Here is a 9,284-nt window from a genome sequence, read left to right on the forward strand (position 1 = left end):
GTGTTACATATTAGGCAGATTTGTTAGCCACTACACCACAGGCTCTCCTCCTTTATCAGCTAAGCCAGGGAAAAAGGCAACATTAAAAATAAAAATATGGTTTTCTGCCTGGATGGTTTTCAGTGATGAGCCGAAGGACAGAAAGAGGGAGGAGTGAGCTCCCTCCCATATTTAGGCATACCAGGGGTTGTAACACAAATACATACCTATTTCCCTGGCTCAGCTGATAAAAGGAGGAGAGCCTGTGGCTTAGTGGCTAAGACTCCTGCCTAATATGTAACACATCCCAGGTTCAAATCCCAGTAAGGGTATGGCTAGCTGATGAGAGCTAAATAGCTTGAAATGGATCCATACTAGTCTCCCTTTATTTATTTATCAGCACAAATACAACACAAATATAAAAAGGCAACATTAAAAATAAAAATATGGGTTTCTGCCTGGATGGTTTTCAGTGATGAGCCGAAGGACAGAAAGAGGGAGGAGTGAGCTCCCTCCCATATTTGGGCATACCAGGGGTTGTAACACAAATACATATATACATATATACATACATACATACATACATACATACATACATACATACATACATACATACATACATACATACATATACACACGCACATACATACACACACACACATACATATACTATCTGCAGGTATGTGTCTGTATGTATATATGCATATAGAGTATGTGTGCATATATGAGATATATCACATTCTGTGTGTATATGCTATACACACACACACACACACACACACACTATATGCACACATATACATGCATACATACCTACACACACAAACACACATACATGCAGATAGTCCCTGACTTACCTTCCTGGGGCTACTTATGAACCGAGCCTGAAGTTACAACGGTTGCCCTCCTGGTCATGGGAACAAACGGTGAGCAGTTGGCAAATGGGACACAACACAGCATGTGATGCACTTTTTAATGCTGTTGCCAAAAACCCGCAATAACTCCCAGTTTTTGACAAGACTGTGCCCATCGCAAACAACCGGTTTTCTTAACAACTGTAATGTTCAGTCACTGTGTTCACTTAGCCACAAAGGTCATAAAATCGGGTCAGTCACATGACCATTCCGTTTTACATCATGACTTATAACCTTGATGAGCAAGTTCAACTAGGGGTAAGCAGAGAACTAACTATAATATACACAAACACACTGTGTTTGTATATATATATATATTGTGTGTGTGTGTGTGTGTGTGTGTGTGTGTGTATAACATGCATTTTAATTCTGCCTTTAGATAGAAAGGCAAGTATAATTTAATGAAAGAAAAGTCTGCTCTTAGCTCAGATTTTATTTTCAAGTATCTATCCATGTATTTATAAATGTGTATTTATAACTGACCTGTTTTCTGGCAGTTAAGCAATCATATTTAAGATTATTATGAATACCAGGATTTCTTTAGCAATGTATGAAGATGATACTTTACTTCTAAAAGCCATTGAAATTAGCAAACATCATTATTTCTGATGCCAACAAAGCTCTTGGTTAATTCACACTTGGGTAAAGAACTTTTTCCTTCCTGGGGTTATTAAACTTTGAATGGGTAGCCTTAAATTCTAAGTCAGTGTTTTTCACCTTTAAGATGGGTGGACTTCAACTCCCAGAATTCCACGGCCAGCATGATCTAGGTGGGGGAAAACATCCACCTTTTTCTAGGCCAGGGGTGTCCAAACGTGGGAACTTTAAGACTTGTGGACTTCAACTCCCAGAATTCCCTAGGAGTTGAAGTCCACAAGTCTTAAAGTTCCCAAGTGTGGACACCCTGCTCTAGGCCAAGGATGATTTTATAGGACTTTATGCCTGCCCACTTTTACTTAACCTAAAAAGCCCTTTTGATGGAGTCCCACCAAGCTCTTCCATTAGACAGGTCACCCTTTTTTCACCTCTTCCAATCTTAAATGTCCGCCTCAAAGTGAGCTGACCATAGCTGCACACAGTATTCCAAAAATAAAGATAAAACAAATTATTACACCAGCAGGTTTATTTTCCAATTAAAATTCAACATCATCCTTGGGTTTCAGGAGGTTATGAATTTAAAAGCAGAAATGGGGGGGGAGGGGGCATTGTGAAGAGACCGAAGCTGCTCCAGAGGATGAAAACAAGCATCAAGTCAACTGCTGATATTCCCTTCAGCTCCAGGCATTCTGAGAGGAAAGGAAGGTTCTACATCTATTTCCAGGTCAGATTTTAGAATAAAAATGATCTTGCTCACCCTGCCGAAACAGAAAAAAAGCTTTTCTCGGACTTTCTAATGGTTTTTGATGCCCTCAGTCATACCATCCTTTGGGAAACTATGGCTGGGAAGTGAGTTCTGCTTCTACGTACTCAGAGGACCAAATCCAGAAAACAATGCCTCGTTTTTACTGTTCTGACCCATTATGCAGATGCTCCAAGCTTCCTCCCCTGTGCTTGTCAGGCTGACTGTCCATGAACCCAATGCCGTTGGGAGGTGTTACTTGGGAAGCACTGGCTGAAGCACCACTACTGTGAAGATGAAGCCCTCATCGATCTCTTTTGGGCTTACACAGACACGGCTGTTGGTGATCCAAGCCAAGGCCTGGATGAAATCTACTAGATTTCAACAGAAACTCAATCCTGTTGAGATACAAACACCAAATATGGGCAATATTTGGAATGCATCTATTCTGGAAGAGATCATATTGGCCCAAGGTCAGAGGTGCGGCCCATGTTCCTTCTGGGCTCTTCAGTCTCCCTGGAGACCCATGTACCCTCAATAGCTCAGACTGCTTCCTATTAGCATGAAAATATATAGCAGCCTATGATCCTCCCTGGACAAGGATGACCTTGGAAAAGTTATTAAGAGTCCAATAATTTGCCAGGTGGATAACTGCAATGCGTCTCATGAAATGGTACCTTTGAAAACAATTTGGAAGCTTCCAATGCTTCAAAACGGAGCTGCGGAGCTGCTGATTGGATCTGGCTAGCTGATTATACATTCCCAGGCCCAGATCCAAGCGCTGGCATCCACCTCTGATGCTCTACAACTCTCCTGTTTAGGAACAAGTTACTTTGAAGAGCAATTCCTCCTCCAGCTCTTTTGCGTTAGGCCAGGTGAAGAAACAGAGATGCTCGCAAGGATCTTAGCGGTGCCCTTTATTGTAGAGTATTGTAACAGAAACTTGATAGCCAGTCCAAAGACTCCAAGGAAGGGCTCTTCTGCTCCTGCAGGAATGGCCTTGGAGGAAGCCTGAGGCTGCTACCAAGACAAACCCATTGCTTCTGGACCTTTCCCCCTTCCTTCTCAAGGCCAGAATTGAATTCCTCTACCTCCCCTGCCTTCTTAGGTGGACTCTGAGATCTTCCTTAGAGACTCTGCTCCCTTCCAGGTTCTCCCCCTCGTCCTCAAGAAGTCCATGAGATGGATAAAGAAGGCCCTTTTCAGCAGTCGTGCCTCATCCACAGGACGCCCTGCCCAAGATTTCCACCTGGCCCTGACCTCCATGCTTTTTCTCCCCAGAGGCCATTTAAGGACGGCTGGTTTCAGAGCAAGAGGTTAACCCCTCAGTCACAATCACATTACTTTAATTCTTAATCTTTGGTGTAATGCTGTGGATGCTGTGTTTATGCTGCATTATTTAGATTCAACTTTAGTGCTGCTTTTTGAGATATTTTTATTCCATACTATTTACATTAGGTTGTATTGTATTTTAAAATGCATGTAAGTTGTCCAGAGAGCTATTATTGATGGGCAGCTTTCAAAACCAATAAATAACCAACCAACCAACCTTCAGAATTTACCAACACACACACACACACACACACACACACACACACACACACACACCCTAGAGCTCCTAACTGGGGTGGCATTCTGCACAGAAGCCAAAAATTCAAGGGTCTCTAAAAAGTGATGTATCCCTGGCTGGGTGTCTCTCTCCCTCCCGCCCTCCCAGAGGTCCCCAATCAAACACCATTGTGAAGCTCTCCCACCGTTCAGCTCTTAAGAGAGTTTTTTTCTCTGGCAAGAAATGAAAAAGGGGAAGAAGCCAGAGGAAACTCAAGAATTGCTTTAGCAAACAACACATGCACATCCTCTCCCAAAATTTTCTGAGTGGGGCAGGGCAACCGCAGAAGAAAAGCCTCATTGGGAAAAGAACCAAAAGTAGATTTCCATGTTCTAGTATATAAATCTCTCTCTCTGTGGCTATATGTTTGTGTGTATATATGTATGTGTGTGTATATACACACATTCTATCTATCATCTATCTATCTATCATCTATCTATCTATCATCTATCTCTCTATCTCTCTATCTCTCTATCTCTCTATCTATCTATCTATCTATCTATCTATCTATCTATCTATCATCTATCTATCTATCTATCATCTAGAATCTATCATCTATCAATCTATCTATCTATCTATCTATCTATCTATCTATCTATCTATCATCTATCTATCTATCTATCATCTAGAGTGAGTGTCACCCAGTGACTTTCATGTTTAACGTGGGACTAGAACTCCCATCTCCTGGTCTGTAGCCTGTTGTCTTAACTAATAGATGAAATTCTCTCTCTGTAGCATAAGAAAAGGCTGTGAAGCTGACCCAGGCAAATGAGGGTGGCAGAGGGTCTTCTGAGTCCAAACTCTGGGTCAGTTTATCTCCTAAAGGCCATAATATCCGAAAGAAGCATATAGAGAGATAGCCCTTTTTGTGTCCCCTTGCAAATGAATAATGAAGAAGTGGATCAGTGAGAACCTCACCATCAATTCCTAAGCCTATTTTCAAGCAAACCCTTTGAGAGCCCCCTTTGCCCCCTTCCACTGGGCCGAGGGCTGCATGGGGAGCCTTATCAGGATGGGAGTCCTCACAAAAACCCGGACAGAGCATTTGGGAGGACAAGATACACACCAAGAAGGAATTAAAGCATGTAAGCCAAGTCTATTCATTTGCAGGAATGGAACGGAGCACTGGTGCATAGCAGATGTACTCACTGAACAGGTTGATTTAACAGGCATGTTGCATGCCAAATCTTACCCATGCGTTTGCATAATTGCTGCAGCCTGTTCTTTTGACAAATATTTATTTTTTAAAAAATACGGAGGATTGAGCTGCCTGCCATGCCCTTATACATCAACAGATTTAGGAACAGCCATGGTAGCGGGAAGGGGATGTTCTCTGCTCTGATTGGACCTGCCGCATGCCAGAGGCCTGTAGAATCCTAGAGGTGGAAGGGATCTCTGAGGTCATCAAGCCCTACCCCCATGGCACAAAAAGCCAAATTAAAACAACTCTATCATTCTATTCTGTTATTCTGTTATTCTTTCTATGATCACATATCCCATCAAGCCCAAAGAAAGTCTGGAATGGTATAGGACCTCCTGCCATAGGCAGGGGGCTGGACTAGAAGACCTCCAAGGTCCCTTCCAACCCTATTATTCTATGTTCTATGCTCTATCTCTGGAAAATGATTCTCCTTGGGCATATATAGAGAAGGGGAACCTGCTTTCTGTTTGGCCACCAATGCCACCGATCTCAGGAAATGGTTCAACAGCACTAACAGATTTTCCTTTCGTTTTTCTCCTCAAGAGTAGACATGCTCAGATCCTTCCATCTCTTTTCCTCCTGCTTGCCCTTCTCGACCTATTCTAAGGTGCCCGGAGCCATCCTAAGTGGTGATAACCACCAAACAGCACATACAGTCAAGTCACGGCCGGCAGGTGCTCAAAAGCTCTTAGAATTTCCACCAATGGCCTCATGAAGTTCATAACTCTGCCCTGTGCCGGCTTTGCCATTGGCTGCTCCTCAACTGGTAGCCTCAACACTTCCACTGTTCTGCTAGCTGGGATGTCCCAGAAGGGCAGCGCCTGGCTTGGCAAACCAAATACTCCAAGGGCCACTGACATTCCTACAGTCACATCCAACCAGTGACTTTTAAAAACCAGGTAGACTGTGCTTGCTTAACCAAGTTGTATGGGATTTCGTTTTTTTTACACAAAAAGACGAGAGAGAGAGAGAGAGAGAGAGAGAGAGAGAGAGAGAGAGAGAGAGAGAGAGAGAGAGAGAGAGAGACACGGAGGGAGGGAGAGATTGTGCCTTATAATAATTTGATCTGATATTTTGTCCACATTCCTGCTCCAAGTTCCTTGGATGCAACCAAATACAAGACCTAAATAAAACGGGGTGCTTATGTAATGCCGCACATATAGTTATGTACAATCTCTTTCCTAGCATCCAGTTCCCCCCCCCCCCGGGGCAACTGAGCAGCCAGGCTTCTCAAGCGGCATCAGCAACTACCTCCCTGATTCAAATGCCAGGGAGGAAAGTCAGTCCGTCCTTTGGCCAATAAAAACATTGACACCAAGAAGCGGCCAGTCCCCACCACGCACAGAGGTCTTGTGATTCCATCCACGTAGATCCCCAGGCACAGAAGGCAAGGAGAGGAGTTTTCCTGGAAGACTGTTGGGAGCCGTCCTCTTAATGCCGGCCTGCAAAAGAGGCCCAGAGACCTTTCTTTGCATGAAGACTTCACCAACACGTTCCCTAGATGGAGCTCTGCAATGGAGCTCCCCACTTCTGCAGCCCCACACCTAAACCGTTTGGCTTGGAGGGTCTTCTGGCCACATGCGCCCATGCTCGGAAGACAGCTCTACCACAGTGATGGAAAGGACCACCTGCTGGTTGGAGGCCTTCAGGGGAAGAGCTCAAGGCAACAAAGTGAAGCAGAAGGTGAGCTCCTCTCCCGTAACCCTTTCAGGCCCAGCCTGGCACAAGTCCATCTATTTCAGAAGGCCATGGGTTCAATCCCCCACATCCCTCGCATCTCCAGATGGAGCTAAAAAAAAACACACCTGCTTGAAAATCCGGATGAGTTTACTGCCAGTTTTCCTGTCTTCCGATATTTCTCCCTTCCTGCTCCTTCCCTGGTATCTCCTTGCTGCAGCCTTTTCAGCAAAAACGTGGGTCCTCCCCCAAACATCTTCCATCTGCCTTCTCTCTGCTTTAATGCAGCCCCATCAGGGGCCCCCTTATTGCACAGGAGACTTTGCTCTTGTCGCTGCTCCCTTCCCCAATCAACGGGTTGTCTCTCAACATGCCCACCGGCCAAAGGTCGCCCTCTGCCAGCCCTGGGCTCGCCCGGCCCCAGGAGAGCAAAGCCTCTTGTGCTGGGAAGGCGCCAGAAACGACGAGGCTTCCTGGGCAGAGGGTCCCCGGCATCCCCGGCTGGCTTCTCCCTTCTCCACTCGGGGGGAGACTCAGCCCATCAGCCACTTTTCTCCCATTAGCCGCTGGAGCGGGGGGAGGGGGGGCTTTGATCCGGGCTGGGCTGCTCCCTTCCTCCCCAAGTTCTGCCGGGCCCCTGCAGGGCTCCGGGGCTTCGGGGAAGCGAAGCGAGCGCAGAGCAACGCCGCCTTCGCCGCCTGGGCGAGAATGAAAAGGCCGCAAGCGGGGCTCGCTCCCAACCCCCGAAGCCGCAGCCCCGAGGCCAGGCCAGCCAGCTCCCCCCGCACCGCGCCGAAGAGCCCGACTCGTCCCGGCCTCCTCGACGCCTCCGCGGAAGGCGGCCCGGGATCCGCCAGCAGCCCAGCCGAGCGACGCCTCTTCGCCGCCTGCCGCCTTTCACTTCGGAGCCGCCCGGGCGAGGACAGCAGGCAGGCCCCGCCGCAGCCCCCCGCGCCCAGCCCGGCCCCGCCGGGGCTCCCGGCCAGTCCCCCCCGGGGAGCGCGCGCGAGGGGCCGGCGGGCCAGGCCGGCTGCGAGGGCTCCGCGTCCAACAAAGGCTCCCTCCCCTCCCTCTTTTGGGCAGCTCTACAAAGGGAGGAAGGGCTGCAACTCGGAGCCAGGCGCGCCCCGCCGCCGCCCCCCCACTCCGGCAGCCCGGGCTGGGCAGCGCTTCGGCTCCCCGGCCGCCGCCGATGCCCGCCCGCCCGCCCTTCGCCTCCTCCCGCGGCTGCGGACCGAGAGGAGCCGCCAACGGCCCCCCCCCGCCCCCCGCCCGCGGCTGCCGGCCTCGCCTGCCCCGCTGCCAGCGATGGGGGGGGGGCGCTGCCGGGGACCGCGAGGCTGCGCCGCCCGCATCGCCCATCCGCCGCCCGGGCCTCCCCCGCCCGTTCGCCCCTCCTGCAGCCGCAGCTCGGCCGGAGAAAAGCCGCCGCCGCCCCCCCCCGCCCCGCCTGGCACAAAAGCCCCCCGCCCGCCCCGCCCGAGGCTTACCTTGCGGCGGCGGCCGTTGCGGGCTCTGGGCGGCGAGGCAGGGCAGCGGCTACTGCGGCACTGGCGGCTCCGGCGGCGGCGGCGGCGGCGGCGGCTCCTCCATGAGCCCTGCGCTCCAGCGCGTGCAGGTGGACGCGCCTGCCTCTGCCTCCGCCTCCGCCTCCTCCGCCGCCTTCGCCGCCGCCGCCTCCGCCTCCACGGCCGGGAGGGGCCAAGGATGGAGATGCGGACGGAGCAGCTGCCGCCGGAGCCGCCAGCCCGGCCCCGCGCAGCGCCGCTCGGGCAGGAGAGAGGGAGGGAGGGGGCGCGCCTGACACCCCCCCGCCCCTCCCTCCTCCTCCCCCGCCCCCCCGGCTGCCTCCCCCATCCGGCCTCCCTGCGCTGCCCTGGGGCTCCCCCGCCCGCTCGGCCTTGCCCGGGGCCCGGGGCGGGGCGCGGGGCTGGAGGCGGCGCTGCACCTGCCCTGGGAAGGACGCGGAGCCTCCGGCCGGACGCCTCGGGCACTCAAGCGGGCGACGGACGGTCCGGCCAGGCGGGGGAGGCGCGAGGCGGTGCGCCGGGCCGGGAGCCGAGCCGAGCCGCGCTTGAGGCTCCCGCGGCTGTGGCGGAAGGCAGCCCGGCTGAGGCGCCCTGGGGCCGGAGAGGGTGGCGGAGGGCGAGCGGGAGCTTCTTGGTGCAGCCGCCCCGCAGCTCCGGACGCCGCCGCCGCCGCCGCCGCCTCAGGGTTGCCCCGCGGCTCCTGCTCGGGACCGGCCGACGGGCGGCCTTAAGCAGCGTTGCTCGCTAAGCTCCAGGCCGGAGTCAAAGCGGGGCCGGCGGGAGCTTTGGGCGGATGTGGGCCGGGGCAGCGGGCAGTCTCCCTTCCCTGCGGCTCAGCGGGGCTGGGACTGCAGGAGGTCCGGCACACCTGGAGGGCGCCGCGTTGGGGAAGCTCTTCCCCGACTGCCCCCCCCCCCCCCCCCCAGCGCTGCCTTCCTCCACCTGAAGGGGCTTCGGGACAGAACCGGAGAGCGGAGAGGAAAGCGGCGACGTTTAAGAGCAGCTTTTCTTTTCCCCAAAACGCCCTGCAACCCAA

General features: G+C 52.0%; 1 protein-coding gene across 2 annotated transcripts in view; it reads right to left on the reverse strand.

Moving 5' to 3' along the window:
- NEXMIF (neurite extension and migration factor) overlaps positions 1–8,430 on the reverse strand; it is a 372,359-nt gene extending 363,929 nt beyond the window's left edge. The window contains exon 1 of one of the 2 annotated variants that reach the window (XM_081964313.1): positions 8,210–8,430. The gene's annotated coding sequence lies outside the window, so the exon portion shown is untranslated. The remainder of the gene's footprint in view (positions 1–8,209) is intronic. The other variant, XM_081964320.1, reaches the window with a different exon arrangement.
- Between the last annotated feature and the right edge of the window lie 854 nt (positions 8,431–9,284).

The sequence above is a fragment of the Natrix helvetica genome (assembly GCF_964273705.1).
Source record: "Natrix helvetica genome assembly, chromosome: 11".
NCBI classification, from domain to species: domain Eukaryota; kingdom Metazoa; phylum Chordata; class Lepidosauria; order Squamata; family Natricidae; genus Natrix; species Natrix helvetica.